The 25,877-nt window shown below is 37.1% G+C and overlaps 1 long non-coding RNA gene across 1 annotated transcript; it reads right to left on the bottom strand.

Annotated features, from left to right (window-relative positions):
* Positions 1 to 17,776: 17,776 nt before the first annotated feature.
* Positions 17,777 to 20,400, bottom strand: LOC142548136 (uncharacterized). Its single transcript, XR_012820911.1, has 2 exons — positions 20,273 to 20,400; positions 17,777 to 18,042 (listed from the first exon to the last, which is right to left on the bottom strand). It is a non-coding gene; the product is annotated as an uncharacterized LOC142548136 (long non-coding RNA).
* Positions 20,401 to 25,877: the final 5,477 nt, after the last annotated feature.

Here is a 25,877-nt window from a genome sequence, read left to right as displayed (position 1 = left end):
AGCTACTATAACAATTTCCCCTTGTCATATAGCCAATTACCCCTAGATTTCAGACCCATTATTTCACGATGCTTCCAACACAATCTCCCGGATTATATGAAACTTTCTTAGTATATGCTTGGATCACTGATGAGACCTAGGTTCCTTTGATTGTGCAATGGCACCGGTCTTGTCAGAGTGGACCGAGACTGGATCAACTATTAGAGGAATGGCACACAACTCTTGAATGAAATTCCTCATCCAAACAACCTCCTTTGTTGCAGCTGATGTAGCTTTGTGTTCGACCTCTGTGGTTGAATCCGTTGTATTGTCTTGCTTGGAACTCTTTCAAAATACAAAACCACTATTGATCTTGAATACAAATCCAGAGGTTTATTTTGAATCAACCACATCTGATTGGAATCTAGAATCAGTATAGCCTTCCAATTTTATATCTCCACTCCCGTAAACCAAGAACAAATTATAAGTTTTTCTTATGTACTTAAGAACGTCCTTCACGGCTTTCCAATGCAATGGACCGAGATTCGACTAATATCTGCTAGCAACACTCAGTGTAAATGCAATATCAAGTCGAGTAGATATGATACCATGCATTACAATGCCTATAGCAGATGCATATGGGACGTGACTCGTGGTTTATATCTCATCATTAGTCTTAAGGCACGAAGACTTAGATAGAGTCACATCATGACAAATTGAGATATATCCACTCTTGGACTTCTCCATAGAGAATCTCCTCAGTATGGTATTGATATAAGTGAATTGGGTGAGCCCTAGTATCAGTTTTTATTTATCCATATAGAACTGTATTCCTAATACAATTATGCCGATCATCTGTCAAACCTCTCGGATTTAGGGCATAACATTCGGTAGACCATAGGTTAGTATAAGATGCTTTACCCATGTCCTTCATGGAAAATTTACTAGCAAACCATGCTTTAGTTTATTGCAACATCCCTTCATCATTCCTAATGAGTAGTATGTCATCACCATAAAGTACTAGGAATATCACGGCACTCGCATTAACTTTATTGTATACACATGGTTCCTTAGGATTTTAACAAAATAAAACTCTTTGACAGTGTTGTCAAATCTGAGGTTACAGCTCCTTGATGCATGTTTGAGTCCATAGATGGATATATGAAGTTTTCATACTTTATGTTCACTTCCTATTGATTTAGAAATCTTGAAGTCTTTGAACATCCAGAAACAACTTTGTGTATATTTTTAATGCCCAGACATTCGTATGCATATGATGTAAGATAATGATAATGATTAAGTATGTTCATTATTCCTTTTATGGTTTATTATGATGATCATTTGGGATATGTGATGTAATGGTGATGGTTTATGAATTCAAGTTATGATATGAATGGTAATGAATGATATAGAATGGATAGAGAATGGATGGGTAGAATAGAAAGTTGATCTTGATTCAAATAGGTAATGAAAATGCAAAAACGGTATGAAAACGGTGGCAGTAGTTGTGTTTTTTAGCATAATGATTGGTATACTGATCCAAACGGTTTGAGGCCACTTTCATTAGAAAGATAAGATATAAGGCTATAACTTTCATGTCTTGAGTTTTGTTCAAATTGTTAGGGAAGACGAGCAAAAAGTGGCCCGAACTGTATCGTGAATTTTATTGTTCCTGCACTGACACATGTTGGGAGAATAAGCATAACATTTTACTTAGACCTTCAAATGACATGATGCCAATTGGAGATGCAAGCAAAGATATAGAGCTACAACTTTTATGTTTACAACATTTTCTAATTATGAAGGTAAGAGGCATTTCGGAAGCGATCTTTATTGTAGATGTGCGCAGAACGCGCCCGAGCGGTAAGATTTGACCGCACGAGCGCGGCTCGTTCTGGATTTTTGGTTTTGTACAGCAAGGTCCGCGCTAGGGCGGTAAAATGTGATCGCCCGAGTGTAATGCCCTAGATGGTCATATTTAAAATGCAAAGATGAAATGTTGGTTGAAGGGAGACCGCCCCCGTGCCTAGAGAAGCACCGCACCCGCGGTGCATGGACAGAAAGATGGCCATTTTTACCGTAGGGTCACCGCACCCGCGGTCCAGAGAGAGTGCACCCGCGGTTGATGTCCAGTAGGGTAGGAAATTTTATTCGAAGCAAGACCGCACCCGCGGTCAAGGAGGGACGGCACCCGCGGTCGTCGAATTTCAGAAAATGAAAGGCATGTCGTGGGCACAGCGCACCCGCGGTGAAGAGTGACCGCACCCGCGGTGCTGCATGCGAGAAATCCACCTTTGTTCCTTGTTGTGACACATGGCATATATATATATATATATATAGATATTGGACTGATTTAGTCTTTCTCATTTCAGAATTCAGAACCGAGAGCATCTTCAACAATTCCTCAAGTTCTCCCAAAGTTATAATTGTGATTGTGTGAGATTTATACATTAAAACTTGAATCTAAATATAGATTTGGATTCCTCTCTTTGAAGGCTACAAGGGAATGTACGTATTGTTTCCTTTCAGCATGTTTTGAAGTTGAGTTGTATGAGAAAATCATATATGAGTTATATTATATGTTCTTATGATTATGGTGAATATGTAAATACAATCGGATCGATTTTCGGATACCGTTTGAGATGGTGTCGATTTTCCAGCATGTATATTGAGTTAAGATAGTGAAGAGTTCAGTATGATACATTATGTTTTAATGAGGAGTATGAGTTGATTGTGATTGATTATGATGTTATTGAGTGATCGGTATCGCAGGATTATGCCGTTGTACCGTCGATTTGTATTGAGATTGATTATCAATTCATATATGTGTTGAATTGAGTAGAAGTTTGATAGTATACACATTGATTATGCCATTTCAGATTTGTATTGGTAAATTTGGGAACAAGACTTCGACTACGACGACGATTATACTACGACGAAAGGTATAATGCATGTTTTGTTTGGGGAAGACACAACTCAAATAAGATTCAATTTGAGTTTCCCAACAAAATCACATACTAGATTAGTTGCTTGTCTTTTGATATGATTATGATTTGTTTATAGATTATATTCAAATCTTTTGATATGATTATGCATTTATAGATTTATATTCATGCATTTGAGATAGGAGAGTCATTGGCAGATTTGCCAAACTTGTAGACGTTCGGTGTATCGACGCATAGGAGCAGATATCCTCCGATTGTAGACATTCGATACAGACATGACCGAAGTCTAGGAATAAGATGTACAGTTACCCCGATTGGGAGGGTAGGTGAAAGACAGTGACGTCTTATTCACACCAGGATCCCTAGAGTTAGAGTTGAGTCGAGTCAAGACATGATTTGATTTGAATTGTATGCTTATATAGATTGGTTTCATACACTAGAACCTATTGTTATTGTTTTCATTCATGATTTATGATTATGTATCAGCATGCATACATGTTTTATACTGGGATTTGTTCTCACCGGAGTTTCCGGCTGTTGTTGTGTCTGTATGTGTGCATAACAACAGGTGGGGCAGGATCAGGGTCGCGACAGAGATGAGAGATGGACATAGCGTGGTGATCACGGGCGTAGCAGAGGAACTAGTAGTTGTACTTTTGACATGTACTGTACTTAAATACTGGTTTGTAGAATATGAATAAAACGAGGCATGTATATTATGTTGTTGTAATGAAATGAATATAGAATTATATTGTGCTTGAGTTGTAAACATTTGATTTAATGTTAAAAGCAAAATTTTGACCCGTATTTTTGAACAAGGATCTGATTAATCCCGAAAAGAATTGAGTTAGAGCCCGGGTCCCCACAACAGGTGGTATCATAGCAGTAGGTTATGTGGACTGAGATAGAATAGAATGAGCGGGGTAGATCGAGTCTTCTTCCTTGCTTTTGATGTGCTAGCATGATTTATTGCTTTCCTTATTATATGTTGTATTGTATCTGAGTTGATTTACAGCATATAATTGCCAAGATTGAATCAGAACCGATTCTGGATCAAAGGTATATGATTAGAGGAGGGCTGAGACAGATTGAATAGCCTGTGACTAATTTGTTTGATAACCAGATTTGCCGTCCAGAAGGATACCGCAACCAGCTGCAAGACAAGTGCCAGAACAAGGGAGTACGTCAGGTACCCAGATGGACGTAACCGCTACCCCGATGGAGACTCTGTTGAAACGGTTTCAGTCATTCCGACCCCCGACTTTGAAATGCACTGAGAATGCAGCGGATTGCGAAAGCTGGTTGGATGATATAGAGATGTTATTTGAATCACTTGCCTATACAGATGAACGTAGAGTGAAGCTGATTGGGCATCAATTGCAAGAAGTGGCCAAGAGTTGGTGGCTAACGGCAAAACGAGCCTTAGAACATCGAGGTATTGATATTACTTGGAAAGTATTTAAAGATGAATTTTATCAACGTTTCTTTCCAGTGTCGTATCAAAAAGACAAAGGGGCCGAATTTGCCAACTTGAGACAGGGGCAATGGAACATAGAGGAGTATGTTGCCAAATTCTCGTCCTTGCTTCGATTTGCACCTCATGTAGCAGGGAATGACGAGGCGGTCGCCGATCAATTCATAAATGGTTTGAATCCGGATATCTTCACCTTGGTGAACACGGGGCGACCCAACACTTTTTCTGAGGCGCTGAATCGAGCGAAGGGAGCAGAGGTTGGCTTGATGAGGCAGCGAGGAGCTTCCTATAGTGTTCAGGGTCAGAGACCGCCACCGCTCGCCACACAGTTTCCACCACCTCCTCCTCGATTTGATAGTGGAATCAGTAGTAGTGGGAAGAAGGATTTTTTGAAAGCAAAGGGCAAGCAGTTTAAGAAATCGGGGAGCAGTTCGTCGAGCTCCAGTGGATCCCGACAGAGAGGTCAGGGTCAGAGTTCAGAGTATAGTGGTGTTTATTGCAGTTCGTGTGGAGGCAGGCATGCCACTGAGCAATGTCAGGGAGTGATGGGCAGATGTAACATATGCAGGCAACAGGGACACTTTGCCAGAGTTTGTCCCCAGAGAGGTGCACAGCGATCCCAGAGTACAGGGTCATCTGCATCAGTGCCTCAGATTGAGTAACAGACGTCCGTACATTCATTCCCGCCGCCATCTGCACAGTCCCAGCAGAGATCAGGAGGTAGCCAGACTGTGAGTCAACCTCTTAGACAGCAGGCTATGGTGTTTGCACTGACCGAGGAGAAAGCCCAGGATGCGCCAGACGATGTGATTGCAGGTAACTGTTTTCTTTGCGCTTATCCTGCATATGTATTGATAGATACAGGTGCATCACATACATTCATATCAGAATGTTTTGCATTGACACATGCATTGCCTGTAGAGTCATTGTCTACTGTAGTGTCTATTTCTTCTCCGTTGGGAAGTGGTCTGATATCTGTGACTTCAGTTAGACATTGCTTACTACAGTTTGAAGGGCATGAGATCGATTTAGAATGTGTTGTACTTGGTTTAACTTATTTTGATTGTATTGTCGGGATTGACATGTTGACTAAGTACACAGCCACCGTAGACTGTTTTCACAAGATTGCCAGATTCAGACCTGAAATGACAGAGGAGTGGAAATTCTACGGTAAGGGTTCCAGATCTCGGATTCCCTTAGTATCTGCTCTGACTATGAGTAGATTGTTACAAAAAGGAGCAGAGGGGTTCCTTATTTATTCAGTAGATTTACTGAAATCGAGCCCGGCATTGGCAGATTTGCCAGTAGTACGGGAGTTTGCAGATGTATTTCCAGATGAGATCCCGGAGTTACCTCCAGCCCGAGAGGTAGATTTTAGTATTGATCTTATTCCAGGTACCGTTCCTATATCTCGAGCTCCGTATAGGATGGCGCCTATAGAGTTGAAAGAATTGAAAGCACAATTAGAAGATCTTCTGACCAAGGGATACATTAGACCGAGTGTGTCTCCTTGGGGCGCACCAGTGCTATTTGTGCGAAAGAAAGACGGTTCTATGAGATTGTGTATAGATTACAGACAACTGAACAAGGCAACGATAAAGAACAAATATCCTTTGCCTCGTATTGACGACTTATTTGATCAGTTGCAGGGATCATCTATCTATTCCAAGATTGATTTGCGATCGGGATATCACCAACTCAGAGTTCGAGATGTTGATATACCGAAGACGACATTCCGAACCAGGTATGGACATTACGAGTTTGTTGTCATGCCTTTTGGTTTAACGAATGCGCCAGCAGTGTTCATGGGACTAATGAACCGTGTCTTTCAGAGGTATTTAGATGAATTTGTGATTGTTTTTATTAATGATATTTTGGTGTACTCTAAGAATCTGAATGAGCATGCCAATCATTTGAGAATTGTGTTGCAAACACTAAGAAATGAAGGATTATATGCGAAACTGTCAAAGTGTGAATTTTGGCTGAGACAGGTTGTCTTCTTGGGTCATATTATATCTGGAGATGGTATTTCTGTGGATCCGAGTAAAGTGGAAGCTGTGATCAGTTGGCCGAGACCGACTTCGGTGCCTGAGATACGCAGTTTCATGGGTCTAGCAGGGTACTATAGACGATTCATTAAAGATTTCTCCAGCATTGCGAAGCCGATTACCCAGTTGACGCAAAAGAATACACCATTTGTGTGGTCGGAGGATTGCGAGTCTAGCTTCCTAGAGTTGAAGAAGAGGCTGACCAGTGCACCTGTCTTGATGATTCCTTCAGGTACTGGCGATTTCGTTGTATATTATGATGCATCTCACAGAGGGCTGGGATGTGTTCTTATGCAACGGGGTCACGTGATCGCATATGCCTCTAGACAGCTGAAGCCACACGAGATTCGATACCCCATTCATGATCTTGAATTGGCGGCTATCGTATTTGAATTAAAGATTTGGCGCCATTATATTTATGGTGAGAAATTTGAGATTTACTCTGACCATAAAAGCCTGAAGTATCTGTTTTCTCAGTCAGAGTTGAACATGAGGCAGCGTAGATGACTTGATCTACTTAAAGATTTTGATTGCGAGATCAAGTACTATCCAGGGAAGTCAAATGCAGCAGCAGATGCCTTGAGTCGAAAGGTTTGTGCCCTATCCTTATCGACGATAGGTGTTTTGGATTTAGTTGAAGATTGTTGTTTGTCTGATTTAGCATTTGACACAGATAGTAGACCATTGAGACTTGCCACGATTCAAGTTGAGCCAGATTTGATTATGAAAATCAAAGAAGCTCAAAGAACATATCAGAATATACAGAAGTCAATTCAGATGGTCAGATCAGGACATCAGTCTGAATATCAGGTACATGATTTTGTTCTGTATGTGAATAACCGTATTGTAGTGCCAGATGTTTCAGAGTTGAAACAACAGATATTGTCAGCAGCGCACTGTAGTCGGTTCAGCATTCACCCTGGTGGCAGAAAGATGTACAACGACTTGAAGACACAGTTCTGGTGGAAACAGATGAAATCATATATTGCCGAATATGTGTCTAAGTGCTTAAATTGCCAACAGGTGAAGGCCGAAAGAAAGAAGCCCGGAGGTTTACTTCAGAGTTTGTCTATTCCTGAATGGAAATAGGATCACATTTTCATGGATTTCGTGACGAAGTTACCTCGATCATCCCGGGGTTGTGATGCGATTTGGGTTGTGATAGACAGATTAACAAAATCAGCGTGTTTTATTCCGTACAGAATGACGTACAGACATGATCAGATGGCTGAGATATATGTCCGAAAGGTAGTCAGATTACATGGTTTGCCGAAGTCTATCGTATCAGATCGTGATCCACGATTCACTTCTCACTTTTGGCACAGCCTGTAGCAAGCTTTAGGTACGACATTGAACCTGAGCACTGCTTATCATCCCCAGACAGATGGACAGTCAGAGCGGACTATCCAGACTTTAGAGGATATGCTGAGAGCTGTAGTGCTAGACTTTGGCACTAGTTGGCAAGATTCACTACCGTTGTGTGAATTCTCGTACAACAACAGCTATCAAACGAGCATAGAGATGGCACCGTTTGAAGCATTGTATGGCAAGAAGTGCAGATCTCCGTTGTACCGGGATGATATATCTGAGGTACCAGAACTTGGGCCTGATATGATTCGAGAGATGACTGAGAAGGTGAAGATAATCCAGAAGAGAATGAAAACAGCACAGGATAGGCAAGCCAAATATGCCAATATCAGACGTAGACCGCTTGTATTTGAAAAAGGGGACAGAGTATTCTTGAAGATTTCTCCCTTCAGAGGCATTGTCAGATTTGGCAAGCGTGGGAAATTGTCTTCTAGATACATCGGTCTATAGGAGATTCTTGAGAAGATTGGCGATCGAGCATATCGACTGGCTCTTTCTCCTTCTCTATCTGAGATACATGACGTTTTTCATGTATCGATGTTGCGTAGATACATGCCAAATTATTCTCATGTCATTCGGCCTGACGAAGCTGAGCTGGATCAGACGTTGAGTTATGTTGAACAACCGATACAGATTCTTGATCGGAAAGAGAAACAGCTCAGAACCAAGACTATTCCACTAGTGAAAGTCCAGTGGAGTCGTCATGGCACCGAGGAAGCGACTTGGGAGACAGAAGCAGATATGAGACAGAGATATCCCGAGTTATTCTCATGATGTGAGTATTTATTCAGCTTTTGATTTTACTGCTGTTTTTACGTACTTTGATTAATTGATTTCACGTTCGAGGACGAACTAATATCTAAGAGGGGGAGAAATGTAATGCCCTAGATGGTCATATTTAAAATGCAAAGATGAAATGTTGCTTGAAGGGAGACCGCCCCTGCGCCTAGAGAAGCACCGCACCCGCGGTGCATGGACAGAAAGATGGCCATTTTTACCGTAGGGTCACCGCACCCGCGGTCCAGAGAGAGTGCACCCGCGGTTGATGTCCAGTAGGGTAGGAAATTTTATTCGAAGCAAGACCGCACCCACGGTCAAGGAGGGACCGCACCCGCGGTCGTCGAATTTCAGAAAATGAAAGGCATGCCGTGGGCACAGCGCACCCGCGGTGAAGAGTGACCGCACCCGCGGTGCTGCATGCGAGAAATCCACCTTTGTTCCTTGTTGTGACACATGGCATATATATATATAGATATTGGACTTATTTAGTCTTTCTCATTTCAGAATTCAGAACCGAGAGCATCTTCAACAATTCCTCAAGTTCTCCCAAAGTTATAATGGTGATTGTGTGAGATTTATACATTAAAACTTGAATCTAAATATAGATTTGGATTCCTCTCTTTGAAGGCTACAAGGGAATGTACGTATTGTTTCCTTTCAGCATGTTTTGAAGTTGAGTTGTATGAGAAAATCATATATGAGTTATATTATATGTTCTTATGATTATGGTGAGTATGGAAATACAATCGGATCGATTTTCGGATACCGTTTGAGATGGTGTCGATTTTCCAGCATGTATATTGAGTTAAGATAGTGAAGAGTTCAGTATGATACATTATATATTAATGAGGAGTATGAGTTGATTGTGATTGATTATGATGTTATTGAGTGATCGGTATCGCAGGATTATGCCGTTGTACCGTCGATTTGTATTGAGATTGATTATCAATTCATATATGTGTTGAATTGAGTAGAAGTTTGATAGAATACACATTGATTATGCCATTTCAGATTTGTATTGGTAAATTTGGGAACAAGACTTCGACTACGACGACGATTATACTACGACGAAAGGTATAATGCATGTTTTGTTTGGGGAAGACACAACTCAAATAAGATTCAATTTGAGTTTCCCAACAAAATCACATACTAGATTAGTTGCTTGTCTTTTGATATGATTATGATTTGTTTATAGATTATATTCAAATCTTTTGATATGATTATGCATTTATAGATTTATATTCATGCATTTGAGATAGGAGAGTCATTGGCAGATTTGCCAAACTTGTAGACGTTCGGTGTATCGACGCATAGGAGCAGATATCCTCCGATTGTAGACATTCGATACAGACATGACCGAAGTCTAGGAATAAGACGTACAGTTACCCCGATTGGGAGGGTAGGTGACAGACAGTGACGTCTTATTCACACCGGGATCCCTAGAGTTAGAGTTGAATCGAGTCAAGACATGATTTGATTTGAATTGTATGCTTATATAGATTGGTTTCATAGACTAGAACCTATTGTTATTGTTTTCATTCATGATTTATGATTATGTATCAGCATGCATACATGTTTTATACTTGGATTTGTTCTCACCGGAGTTTCCGGCTGTTGTTATGTTTGTATGTGTGCATAACAACAGGTGGGGCAGGATCAGGGTCGCGACAGAGATGAGAGATGGACATAGCGTGGTGATCACGGGCGTAGCAGAGGAACTAGTAGTTGTACTTTTGACATGTACTGTACTTAAATACTGGTTTGTAGAATATGAATAAAACGAGGCATGTATATTATGTTGTTGTAATGAAATGAATATAGAATTATTTGTGCTTGAGTTGTAAACATTTGATTTAATGTTAAAAGCAAAAGTTTGACTCGTATTTTTGAACAAGGATCCGATTAATCCCGAAAAGAATTGAATTAGAGCCCGGGTCCCCACACCGAGCGCCCAAAACAGTGTAAAAACGTGTTTTGGGTTATTTTAGGAATAAAATCGAAGAAGACTCATTATTTCCTCATTTTCCTTCTCTTCCTTTCTCTTCTCCATCGATTTAAGGCTAGGGTTCTTCATCTTCTTCTTTTTCTCTCATTAAAACAAGCAATTAATCTTCAATTCGGAGTTAGAACTTCACCTTTTTAGTGAAAGGAGCAAAGGTAAGTGGTTTTTCTTCTTGTTCTTGAGTTATTGTTATATGGTGAAGTTGGAGGATGATAGTTGTGATTGATGTATTTGATGAAATGGTCATTTAAGGTTATTATTTGGGTGCTGATGGTTAGTTGTTGGGTTTATTGTTGTAGGATCATCGTCAAGGTTTAGGAAAACAATTGCTCCAAGTGTAGTATGTGGAATCAGTTCTTAAATGCATCACATGATCCTATATGTATGTGTTTTGATGATTTTATAAAGTTAACTCCTTTCAATTTATATTCATGATATATATATCTATATATATATATGTGTGTGTGTGTGTAAATATTGTAGTGCAATTATATGCATTTTTTAATGGAAGAAGTTAAACTTTAAATGATGCCTCTAATGTGTTCGATAAAATGTCTAAATGAAGTTTTATATGATTGAATGATTGGATTGATAGTGATAGAAGCGGTGTTGCCTCTGGGAATTCTAAATCCACAATGTAATTGGCCAATTAACGATGAAAACATGTGATCTCTTATAAGATACATTTTGTGCAGAGGTACATGTCCTTCCTATAAAATTCATTTTTACGTAGAGGGTTAGCAATGAATGAACTATCTTATAAGAACTATCAATTCTTCAGTGAATCAATGAAAATGAATATCATCCCTATGTATTGTTGTATTATGATTCTTGATGGATGATATTAAATGATATTTCGTCGTTTATGAAATGAGGAAGATAATGTTTTCAACAAAACGAAATTGAGGCTACATTTTATGTTTTACAATGAAATTATATATATATATATATATATATATATATATATATATATATATAGTGATTGGATGTTATTTTTGATGTGTTAAGCTTTTGGTTATTTTTGGAATATTGAAAATCTTGTTTTGTATTTGAATTAGAAATATGTGTAGATACTATAATAACTAATATATGATTTATATGAAAATCTTTTGCATGTGTTTTATGTGTTGCTTGCGGCAGGTGGCATGTCCTAATTGCGGGGAGATGATGTCCAATTTTTTTTTAAATTACACATTTTCTCCAAGTTATATTTAAAAGCTTCCGCACAGTTTATGTATTTTAGTCACGAGTGTTACAATATTTACTTTTCAGTTTGCTTAGCGTAAATACTATTCAGTAGAACCCAACTAATTTTTTTTTTTGTTAAGTCATTTATTCGAACAGCCTCAATCAGTCTACTTTCGAACAATTTATTCTGAGTAAAATTTCAGTCTTGCTAATCCAGCTGAAATATTTGTTGAGGTACTTAAATCAAGTTATCTCTAGTATTATTTTTTTATTTAAATTATTAAATGTGGATATTTAATTCATTGAAGGTGAATCTAGTTTAGATATACTTAAAAAACTAAGAAGAATATTTTCTAATGACAGCAATATATATACAGTTTTAGTATCTATATTATTTTTAATTTTTTATTAAAATCTTATCATTTTAAAGCGTTTTTATCGGGTTTTATGCCTTTAATTATGAGCAATATGAAAATTTACATTTACGGTAAGAAATAATGTTTTGAAGATAGTGTTGGTTTTTTTAATCGTTGTATTATCAATTTTAAGTCAATACTCGTTTTTTCGATTTTATTGGACTGTTGTAAATTTTTTCTAGAATATACTTTTAATATACGGAGAATATAAATAATAATAATAATATTATTATTATTATTTTGTGAGCAAATTTAAAGACACTATCTTATATTTTAAATTTTCTTGATGCTTAATTATTATGGAAATAAATTTTAGCCCCTGTCCAAAGACTGTCTTGGTCATATATTCTCAAATAGTAGAATGCTTCATACTATAATAAATAGAATTATATTTATAGTATTTTTTTCAATTTTAGTCATGTTCTTAATCAATTTATATTTTTAGGCATATTTTGGTACACATGCTAGGATAAACATGTGATATATAATATAAAGATAAGTTAAGGATAAATAAGATGTATGATATTATATTTAATGTTTGGTATGATTTTAATAAGAGTGATTAAATTTATATATTAGATTGTAATGACAAAATTAACCTTATCATAATAAATTTTATAATTTCAACGTTGTTGCTTGGGTTCATATTTTTTATATGTTCATGCGCCGATAGTGCTTGCATGATTTATTTATTTTTACCTAATTTTATATATTATATAATATGATAATTGAGCCCTTGATTTTGTGAGTCAAGTCAAATATCAATTTTTAAGATTAATCGAGTGATACCATTAATTTTATTGATATTTATAAAAATTATTTATATAATTATCTCGAATTCATTTATATAATTATCATATTATATAATATATAAAAATAAATAAAAATATTTATTTGATTTTAATTTCTACATACTAGTATAGATTTATAAAAATTATTTATAAATTGAGGGCAATTAAGTCATTTGCAGTGTATTTTATCATTAAATTAAAATTATCACACCTAATAAAAGGGACATTTTATCATTCTAAAAAATTATTTATCATCATGGGCTTTTTAAAAAGGTACCAAACATGGGATAAGGAGGTTTATTTATCAATCTCTCCCTTATCCCATGTACCAAACTATGTCTTAATGTAGTAATTTGAGAGGAAACTAAAATTTTTGTCTATGTGGCTTATTTTGAATTACACCTGGACACAAACTAAAAAAAAACACATCACAAAAATCCACGTATGCTTTGGGCTTGATAGCGGTGGAGGGTTTGTAGGCTGCGGTGGTGGTCTAGGTGGTGCCGATGGGTTGGGCGGTGGAAGAGGGGCCGGTGGTGGCGGTGGTCTGGCTGGAGATGATGTTACGGAGGTGGCTTTTGTTGTGGACTAGTACATGACGAAAGTCTAGGTAGTAAAAATTGATTATCGGAATAGTTATATTTGTTAAAAAGTAAAAATTGATGGTAAAAAGTAAAAACCTCAAACTCAGAAAATATATTAAACTATACACTTTTATAAAATTTTCTCTACTCAATTGTGTATTTTTTCAAAATTGATATGCCTATTTATAGAATTTCTTTGAAAATAATTGAAAAATAAATACATCATTACATGCATAATCACACATTAATTTTCAATATTTACAACTCTTATTTTCAACACACTCCCTTGTGATTATGATCATGATACAATGATTGTCTTTATTACGTGTTTTTATATTGCTTCATTAAAAACCTTACTAAGAAAAAACCATTGGGATAAAAATCATAGTAAGGGAAAAGAGTGCAGTCACGTAAACTCTCCCTCGTGTTAACACGAACAATTCTTCACAAATTTCGTAGATTGTGCATCCCAATATTATATATATGCTTTCTGAATATCGTCGTAGGAAGTGCTTTTGTGAAGAGATCTGATGAGTTTTCACTCGACTGAATGTGACGAACATCAATATGTTTATTCTTCTCAAGCTCTTGGGTGAATGCGAAGTACTTAGGGAGAATATGTTTAGTTCTGTCGTTTTTTATGTATCATTATTTCATTTGAGTAATATATGCAGCATTATCTTCATATAGTGTCATAGACTTCTTGTCGAATGATAATCCGCATGAGATTTGGATATGTTCAGTCATAGATTTTAGCCACACACATTCACGGCTTACTTTATGTAATGCAATAATCTCGGCGTGATTTGATGAAGTTGTTACGAGAGTTTGTTTCTGTGAACCCCAAGAAATTGCAGTGTCTTCACGAGTAAATACATATCCGGTTTAGGAACGTGCCTTGTGTGGATCAGATAAATACCCAGCATCAACATAACCAATTATGCTTTTATTGTTATCTTTTGAATACAAAAGTCCCAAGTCTGTCGTTCCTCGTAGATAACAGAATATATGTTTAATTCCGTTCCAGTGTCTCTTTGTTAGATATGAGCTAAATCTTGCCAATAAATTTACAGCAAAAGATATATCAGGTCTTGTACAATTTGCAAAATACATAAGGGCACCGATAACACTTAGATATGGTACTTCTGGACCAAAAATAACTTAATCATCTTCACATAAACGGAATGAATCATTTTCTATGTTTAATGATCTAACAACCATTGGAGTACTTAAAGGATTTTATTTATCCATATTAAAACGTTTAAGGACATTTTCTATATTTGACTGGTGAACAAATATTCAACATTCTTTTTGAAACGTCCACTATTTTTTTTTGCTTAAAAAGTGCTAAAATTTTTATTTTTTTTTAAACCTCACTTAGCATTCAATTCGGAACACACCAATACACTTAAAATATTTTGCACCATTTTTAAAAATAAATCAATCAACTAATATTTGAAAATTCTAAAGGAAAATAGTTTGAATCACAAAATCGTCACTAGTTTGCAATACCTAAATTAGCAATAAAGCTAAAACTAGCAACCTCTCAAAAACCACTCAATGTATAAATAAATATCGTAAAAATATCTCTAACATAAATCATAAACGTAATCATAAGTGCGAAAAACTAGAAGCGCTGGTCCTCGGGTTATGTGCACATTCAGTCCAGCAAAGTCAACCATCAAGACCTTCATTATCATTATTATCATAATCATCTGCATCGATCACACCTCGTGAGTCTAAAGACTCAACACAACATATTCTTGATTACAAATAATACGCATAAAAATCACATGCAACAGTGAAAATACTTGTACATAAAATAACATTTTCATGAAGATGTATAGGCTTAAACATAAACATTTTTCCTTTCCATCAATCCATATCATTCATCATTTTATCTTAAACATTTCCCTTATTTTTCATCATAAGCATATACGTTTTTCTTTTATTGAATTTGGATTGTTAATTGTGAATTTCGTATCATCATAAGGTCGATGTATCCATCTATCATATAATCACAATACTGGGCGGCGGGGACATTAGCGACACTCTCACCCGTCAATTGAGCATTGGCCTATCATCATCATCATATGGAAATACGATCGTCAGGCTCCATCTGGGACCTTCTCCCATAGACGGGCTCCCTTTGGGGTCTTCTCCCATGAATGGGCTCCCTATGGGGCCTTCTCCCATAAATGGGATCCCTCTGGGGTCTTTTCCCTTACGATATCCTCAATCATAACATCATAATAGTCACAATTTCTTCCATCCTCCAACGTTTCATATTGTCATAACTTTAATAAAATCATGCATAAAAATATCATTTTTCTTTTGAAACCAAGCATGTAACATATCTTTTAATAGTCCATATTAAATCATAAAAATCCATAAATATTAAAATAATCATTCTAAAATAATCATATTAGCATATAAAACAGCATTCAGGACACTACCATGACGTTTACTAGTTTTAGGGTGCAAAATTACCGTTTTACCCATATACGTAAAATTTCACGTTTTTTATTTTTTCTTTATTCCGGTTACTCTAGACCATCCCGAATAATTATTTAAGCTTACATTAATTTTTCCATATTTTTATTTGGTTTAAATCGAGGACTTTTAAATTAATCTTTAAATATAACATATTAATGTGTTTTAATCCCGAATTAACCCAAATTTTATTATAAAATTCTCATGTTTAAAACTTAGACTTTTAATATTTATTTGGCCCTCGTGAACCATGACTTGAACCCCGTGAGCCATGTTTCAAATTAAATTCCATAAGAAACACAAACCGAACCCTTCTCTTAACCCTCGAGCCAACTTCGATTTTCACCGAGCCATGCCCGAGCCACCCTGAGCCGATCCCTGACCATTCCCTCTAGGAACCCTCCTGGACCCTTAGAACCTAAAATACTCAACCCCAAGCTCCAAAACCGAAGCTATCGATTCCAATTTTTATTGTCATTAAAAAAATAATGTTTTATTTATATGATATAGGGACCATAAATTGATATATGGATGGCCATATAACATAACATATTATTCTAATCATTAATAGAAATTGAGACAAATACGTGAGACAACAACATTCATGTGATATTGGGTTCAATCAAATGGGCAATTTAGAATTGGCAAAAACTTGTGCGAGATGATCTCATGGGTCGTATTTTGTGAGATGTATCTCTTATTTGAAGCGGTACATGAAACTTGGACAAACAATGATCATTTGTTCAGAGGAGATATTCTGGAACTGTATTTTTTCAGTACAGTACCAGAACCAACAGAGAAAGGCTCACACGAAGCCTTTCATTTTATCAAGCTAAGGAGGCCAGACCTGAATGTCCAGAAGTTCATTAAGGATCCCCCTACAAATGTAACACCCCTAGTCTCTTCATTCAATGAAGATGACATATCTACCAGGAGAGCGCATAGAGAGTTTGGGTCTGTCTAACAGAGATGGACAAAGTCAAGTATCCATTTAAATTCTATCAGCTGCACAAACAGCCGAGAAAACCCACTTGCCAAGGACTCTTGTTTTCTTGCTTAGCCACCTAACCAATGAGCCATCCCTTGAACCAGCCCCTCAGGCACTCTCCTAGGACCCTAAGGACCTAACCTAGCCCAGCCCAGCCCAGCCCAAATCCCCCTGGCCAAGCAACTTCATCCCTGCACGTTGCCGAACCCTGCGCGTCTCCCTTGAGGCTTCACGGGTTGCTAGGACTCCTTCCCAGCCCAGGTGCTCGAGTCCTAGCGTGGCTAGGACTCTCTCCCTGACTCATACCTGACCCTAGCCCAGCCAAAGCCAAAGCCAAGTAACAAATCCCATAAACCAAGCCCCTTGATCAACATGACAGAAAAGTGGTTCTAGCTTGTTTTTGTTCATGTTTGCAGCATATTGTGTGTGTTCTTAGGACCCTAAAACTTGTGTAAAACATGCCCCATAACATCCTTATTCATGGGAGCCCCTTTAGGTTCATATAAAACATGTTTTTGGATGAAAACCCAAGCATTAAAAATTACTTATGAAGGATATACGAAAATATTACATGATGCCACATGATTTTCATGCAAAACATAATTAAATAAATACTATGGTGTGATAGATGATTAAAAGAAAGAATATGGCGTGACTTTGTGTAACTTCTACACGTTTTAAAAGTGCGGAATTTTTTTTTTAAAAGCTCGCATTTACAAATGAACATTTAAAATAATCATATTTATTTGACCATAAAAATAGCGCAGTTTAAAATAACCAAACTTATCCAGAATCATAAACTTATCCAGAATCATACGTAAACGTGAATGAATAAAAATCTTAAAATGGTCAACGTTTGAAAACATTCATCTCCTCACAACACTCATAGTCAAAAAGCACAAAACATGCGGTCCTCGGGTCGTGTCCCCCACTAGGTCCGCCTACTCAGAATTCGACACCTTCAGTCTCCTCATCATTTAGCTCACCTGCATCACAGACGTCTAGTGAGTCTAAAGACTCAACACACCGGTACCAGGAATAAAAAGTACATATACATAGCACACAAAAGTGAAAAATATCATACTCAACATATATTTCATTAATTTAAAAGCATAATGTAAACGTGTTGTGTAAAATCATATCGTGTCAAAACATGTCATCTCATGTCATCATATATGTAAAAGTGTCGTGTAAAATTGTGACGTTTCAAAACAGCTCATCGTTAATCATCATTCATCATTCATTGTTCATCATTCATCGTTTATCATCTATCGTTCATCGTTCATCATTCATCATTTATCATTTATCATTCATCATTTATCATTGGTGAATTCCGTTCATTAGAGGTGACTATCGTACATCATTCATGATTTAAGATGGATCCATCATACATAGAACCGCGGTATCCGGCGACTGTCGGACATCAGTGACAGGATTACCCATCCACTGTGCCTAGGCCTCATCATCAGCATTTACATATACGTCTTAAATATTTACATTTACTTCAATAGCCACAACTAATTCTCATCATTCAAGATATTACCATTTTCATCATTTATGAAAATCATGAATAATAAATACAATTTTTCTTGAATCCAAGCATACGACGTATATCTTCATAAAATCTTAAAATCGTGATCATGATGCATAAACATTTAAAATATAGTAAATTTGTGCTCATGGCGCTTCCAGAACCAACATCTCACCCCGGTTGCAAAATGACCATTTTGCCCCTGGAAACCCAAAAATTTTCGTTTTACCCCGAGACGTAAAATTTCACGTTTTTAACATTTTATTAATTTCATTTACTCTAAAATATCCCAAATAATTATTTAAGCCTACATGAATTTTTCCATGTTTTTATTTGGCTTAAATCTATGACTTTTAAATTAATATTTAAATGTAACATATTAATGCGTTTCCCAAATTAGACCAAACCTTAGTATAAAATTCCCAAATTAAAAATCTAAACTTATAACAATTATTTGAGCTTAAATATAATTTTCCATAATTTTATTAAGTTTAAACCTAAGCGTTTTAATTAATCCTTTAATTAACGTTTTGTTCAGTGATTAAATCCCGGATAATTTCAAAACTCATTATTTTGATCCGAAACTTACCAAACTCCTAAAAATATCCCAAAACATATTTATTAGCATTCCTAGATGTAAACTCGAGCTTATTTTACAACTTAATCGATTCGTTTTAAAACTTCGACTGGAGTCCCGGTTTTAACCCGAATCAAACCGAAACTCAACCAAATTTTTCCCAACTTTTTACCATATCTTAAAAACACTAAAAAGGTCCTAAAACCACCAAGACCAGACCAGCAAACCATTCAAACCAGCCCTGCAAGTCGCTGGAAATACACAACAATCGCCCCTCGAAACTTAGTTCACCGAACCGCCATAATTTCATCCCTAGCTCACAACCACACGGACCAGCCCCCAACCAGCCTTTCCTAGACCACGACAAGAGTCTACTGGAACGTTCTAACTGAAGCTTACCTCCCTATGCAGCCCGCATGAAGCCCCCACCCGCTAGCTCACCACAACGTCTACCCGAAGCCAACGCTAGCACCATTCGCACGAGCGGCCGCCCCGACGCTAGTTCCAGCCATGTTCGAGCCACCCCAGGCCGTGGTTCAGATCCCAAAGGGTCTGGTTCAGGGCTAGGGATGTCCTTTGCATGGTCGCAACACCCCCACCTTTCCGATCTAGCCATCTCGACACACAACCAACCATGGACTTCCATCAGCCTATGCTATATTACCAAGTGCGGAGCCAGAAATATGGTTCCGCCCGGACTAGAATTTTAAACTCTAGAATTTTTAATATTTTAAATTGATATATCCGGGCTAATATCATATTATTCTAGAATTATACAAAATTTATCTATAAATTTTTTTCAAAAAAAATTAGGTCACCCGGGCTAAAGCCCGGGCAGAAGCCCACGTAGCTCCGCCCCTGTATATTACGACCTTCCTCAACCTCCAGCACTTAAACCCATGACTCACCCGACATAACCAACCTTTAGCACCACGAAATTAGCATCCCCTTGCACAAACATTCAAAAAATACGTGAGTTCTACAAAAGGAAGCATTTCAAGGCAAATTCTTGCATAAAAATCGAGACACCTAGTAGATCGATAAACTTTCATGCATTTTTATAAAACTCAGTATACTATCAGCGTGTATGAAGAGAAAAGGGTGATACATGCGTGCCTTAGATGAAATGGCGCGAGAAGATTGAAGACGAGTGCCGGAATGATTTCTTTTTCAAGAACAAGGAATGACCGAGGAAACCTTCAGCCTTATGAGGTGGGAAATGGATGGAACCGAGAGAATAATGAGGAATGAAGAGGGTGTCGGTTGGTATAGAATAATTGGTGTAGGGTAGGTTTATGTTTAGTTTAAGTGTAGTTTAGGTTAATTAAATTGTACACTAATGGGCCTCAATTAAAATAAAAAGGGTTTTAAGCCCAATAAGATTAAAAGTAGGCCCATTAAATCCAAACACACTCCCGAAAAATATTTCGTGTTGGAAAGTTTTTTAAAATATTAGCCGAACCCTCAAAAAGTCTCTCGATCCGATAAATTTTGCGTACCGTTAAAAATTAAAATCCCGCGGGTAAAAATACCCAATAAATCCCAATTCTTAAAAATTACCTTTAAAACATCTTATAATAATTAATAAAAATTAATCATGTAATTAAAATAATTTTCTTGAAAATTTCCGGATCTCCGCTCCTCGTTCGTGCGCGAAATAAAACTTAAAAATCATAGTGCATGAACTTTTAAACTTTCATGAATTAAATCCTATCATGCAATAATAATGCATAAAATGTATAAAAATGATTAAACACAATTTAATAAAATAAAAATACATTTTATGCTTTAAAAAAATTTAATAAAATACCAAGAAATTTAATAATTTGCATGCATGTGGTTCATCTGGACTTTTCGATTTTCAGGAAGTTACACTTTGCGTTTTTAACGCACGATTATATGTTGACGAATGCGAAGAACAGCGAAGAACGACCTTGGCTTGAAATCCTTTAAATTTTTCGAAACTTTTCCCTTAATTCTCCTTGTGTGTGTCTTGTAATATGTTGGGAGAGAATTTTGTGTTTGTTGGGGAAGTGGGCGTGTGAATGGTATGTTTATGGGGTAGGTTTTGTATATATTATATAGTTAATTAAAACACTAACCAAGCTTAGGTCCATTATGAGAGTTAATTAGACCCATTAAGCCCCTTAGTGCAATTACAAATTATTTTGCTAAATAAAATTTGTGAATTTATTAGCCGGGTTGCCAAGAAGTTCGTATTTTTGTTGAAAATTCAACACCCATAAAAATCACGTCTAGGCGTATAAAATCACCTCAAAACTCCTTATTTTTTCAAAAATAAGACAAATCATCAACCATATTTTAAATAATCAAAAACTATTATTTAATAAAAATATTTTCCATTTTTCAGCCATCGGTCTCCGTTTCTCGATCGCAACTCGAATAACCCTTAAAATACATTTTAATGCATGTACACATAAAAACTACTAAAACATCATATAAACATGTCATATAATCAATTTAGCAATTAAAATCAATTATTTAATCATTTTTCATATTTCCTAGATTTGCATGCAGTTGGATTACGTCATCTTAATTTTGGACCTTACAATTGCTCCATCCTTAAATAAAATTTCGTCCTCGAAATTAGAACTTACCGAATAGCTCTGGGTAGCGACTCCTCAAGTCCCTCTCGGTTTCCCAAGTAGCTTCTTCTTCCGAGTGATTCAGCCACTTGACCTTGACCATTGTAATGCTTTGTTTCGGAGTCTTCTTTCTTGCCTTGCCAAGATTTGGACAGGTCTTTCTTCACAAGTCATTTGGAGTCAATTGTAGAGGTTCATGATTTAGTACATGTGATGAATTCGACATGTACTTTCGTAGCATAGAGATATGGAACACATTGTGAACTCCAGAAAGTATCGGTGGCAATGCCACTCTAAAGGCTAGTGTTCCATCCTCTCCAAAATCTCAAACGGACCTATAAATCTTGGACTAAGCTTGCCTTTCTTGCCAAATTGCATAAAACCTTTCACATTTGCTATTTTCACAAATACGTGGTCTCCCACTGCAAACTCTAAGTCTCTTCGTCTCTTGTTGGCATAACTCTTCTGTCGGCTTTGTCCAGTCTTCATTCTCTCTCAAATTTTGACTACTAGCTCGGCAGTCTCTCTATCACATCCAGACCAATTTCTCTACTTTCACCAACCTCGTCCTAATGAATAGGAGATCTACATTTGTTTCCATAAAGTTCCTCAAAAGGAGCCATCCCAATTGAAGATTGATAGCTATTATTGTAGGTGAACTCCGCTAGAGGTAATTTCGGTTCCCAACTGCATTGGAAATCGATCACAGAAGCTCGCAGTAGATCTTCTAAAATTTAATAAATCTTATAACTTGGTCCCCATCGCTGCATTCAGACTCTTCCAGAAAGATGACGTAAATCTCGGATCTCTGTTAGAAACAATAGACATTAGAATCCCATGCAGACGAACTATCTCTCGAATATATAACTCTGCATACTGAATCATGGTGAATGTCGTCTTAATAGGTAAAAAATGTGCTGATTTCGTAAGACGGTCGACTATCACCCATATAGCATTAAATCCCTTGATAGTCCTCGGTAATCCCACAACAAAGTCCATAGTAATATTTTATAATTTCCGCTTGGGAATAAGAAGTGGCTTAATTTTTACCGCTGACCTCTGATGCTCTACTTTTACTTGCTGACATGTCAAACACTCGGTCACAAAACGCAGGATATCTCGCTTCATGCACGACCACCAATATAATAATTGCAAGTCTTTGTACATCTTCGTGCTTCCAGGATGAATGGAGTATGGTGTGTCATGAACTTCCTTCATAATGAGCTCCCTCAAAGAGTCGTCACTACGAACCCATAAGCGATCTCGATAACGAACTATACCATCCACCTCAGAATATAACTTCCGGCCATTGGCTTCATCTCTCAATCTCCACTTTTGCAATTGCTCATCAGTAGACTGTCCCTCACGGATTCTGTGGGGACCCGGACGCTAACTCATTCTTCTTAATAATCATTAGTATTAAATAGATCAATTAAATAATCTGGGTCGTAAATTTTTTTTTTAAATGTTGAACACTTAATAAACAAGTGTACAAATTCTATAACAAGTAGGTCCCGTCTCATTCAAACTACAAGATCAAGTTTATTATCTACAACAAGATCCAAGTAAAGTCTTGTACAAAAGAAAATCATAACAAACTAATGTTCATCCACTACATATCAAGTAATGAAAATCAATTCTACTTCTGGGTCCGAATCTCCACTCTAAACTCAATCTCTCATCCTCTTCTCGACCCTGATCATGTCCCACCTTTTGTCATGCACACATACAAATACAACAACAGCTGGATAACTCCGGTAAGAAATATATTCCCAGTATAAACAACGTATACATGCATTTCATATAAACATATATAAAAGCATAGAACAGTTATCAATAGCATGTATCATAATCTAAAAAACATGAATCGATATAAAACTGTAAATCAAACTCTTTGACTCTTAATCTTGACTCAACTCTTATCTAGGGATCCCGGTTCGAATAAGAACGCAACAGTCTCCCACCTACTCTTCCCAGCTAGATGGTTGTACGTTCTTATTCCCAGATTTTGGCCTTCTATATCGAATCTCTATAATAGGAGTCGATCTACTCCTAAGCAACATCGATACAAACCAAATGTCCAGTGACTTGGCACCTCTGCCAAAGACATGGAACATCTGCCATAGACTCAATACATGCTTTGCTACAAATCAATAGACTAAGCATATCAATCTCATGAATTGCAAACATCAAAGCAACTGCCTCGTCTGGCTGAAGAACATGTGAAGCATCAAGAAGATATTTCCGAAACATAGATACATAAAAGACATCATGTATACCAGATAAAGAAGGCGGAATAGCGAGTCGATAGGCACGAGTACCTATCTTCTCTAATCTCATACGGACCAATATAACGAGGAGATAATTTTCCTTTCTTGCCAAGTCTGACAATGCCTCTGAAAGGAGAAATCTTCAAGAATACGTTGTCTCCTTGTTCAAACTCTAAGGGTCGACGTCTAATATCTGCATATTTGGCCTGTCTATCTTGAGCTGTCTTCATTCTTTGCCGAATCAGCTTCACTTTCTCAGTCATATCTCGAATCATATCAGGACCAAGTTCAGGTACCTCAGGTATTTCATCCCAATAAAGAGGGGATCTGCACTTCTTGCCATACAACGCTTCAAACGGAGCCATCTCTATACTCGTCTCATAACTATTGTTGTACGAAAATTCACAAAGTGGCAAAGAGTCTTGCCAACTAGTGCCAAAATCTAACACTATAGTTCTCAGCATATCCTCTAATGTCTGGATAGTCCGCTCTGACTGTCCGTCTGTCTGAGGATGATATGCAGTACTCAAATGTAACTTCGTACCTAGAGCTTATTGCAAACTGTGCCAAAAGTGTGAAGTAAATCGAGGATCACGATCTGATACAATAGACTTCGGCACACCATTCAATCTGACCACTTCTCTGACATAAATCTCTGCCATCTGGTCGTATCTGTACATCATTCTGTAAGGAATAAAGCATGCTGATTTGGTCAATCTGTCAATAACGACCCAAATCGCATCGCAACCTCGGGAGGATCGTGGTAGCTTCGTCACAAAATCCATGGAAATGTGATCCCATTTCCATTCTGGAATCGTTAAGCTATGCAACAGACCTCCTGGTTTCTTCCTTTCTGCTTTCACCTGTTGGCAATTCAAACATTTGGATACAAATTCTGCAATGTCTGATTTCATTTGTTTCCACCAAAACTGTTTCTTCATATCATTGTACATTTTTCTGCCACCAGGATGAATACTCAAACGACTACAATGCGCTTCTGTCAAAATCTGCTGTTTCAAATCTGAAACATCTGGCAGAACAAGTCGATTATTCACATACAATACATCATCATGAACCTGATATTCTGATTGATTCCCTGATCTTACCATCAATATCGAGTTCTGAACATTCTAATCAACTTTCTGTGCTTCTTTGATTCGAAAAATCAATTCTGGTTCAGCTTGAATAGTATACAATCTCAGAGGTTGACAATCTGTCTAAAAATACCAATCCAGAAAGACAACAATCTTCAATCAAATTCGGAACACCAATCGTCGATAAGGATAAAGAACATACCTTTCGACTCAGTGCATCAGCTGTTGCATTGGATTTCCCCGGATAGTATTTGATTTCACAATCAAAATTTTTCAATAAATCAAGCAATCTTCGTTGTCTCATATTCAATTCAGACTGTGAAAATAGATATTTCAGACTCTTGTGATCAGAATAAATCTCAAATTTCTCACCGTATAGGTAGTGACGCCAGATCTTCAATGCAAATACGATGGTAGCCAATTCAAGATCATGAATTGGGTAGCGAGTCTCATGTGATTTCAATTGTCTTGAGGTATAAGCAATAACATGTCCTCACTGCATCAAAACACAGCCTATTCGTCTGTGAGAAGCATCACAATAAACAACAAAATCAACAGTACCTGACGGAATAGTCAATACAGGAGCACTGGTTAATCTCTTTTTCAACTCCAGAAATCTGGATTCACAAGCTTCTGACCAAACAAAAGGTGCATTCTTCGGAGTCAACTGAGTAATCGGCTTAGCAATGCTGGAAAAATCTTTAATGAATCGACGATAGTATCCTGCTAAACCCATAAAACTG

The sequence above is a fragment of the Primulina tabacum genome, chromosome 6, assembly GCF_025594145.1.
Source record: "Primulina tabacum isolate GXHZ01 chromosome 6, ASM2559414v2, whole genome shotgun sequence".
Taxonomy (NCBI): Eukaryota; Viridiplantae; Streptophyta; class Magnoliopsida; order Lamiales; family Gesneriaceae; genus Primulina; species Primulina tabacum.
The sequence above is the reverse complement of the archived record's forward strand: the minus strand, read 5'-3'. Positions and strand labels throughout refer to the sequence as shown.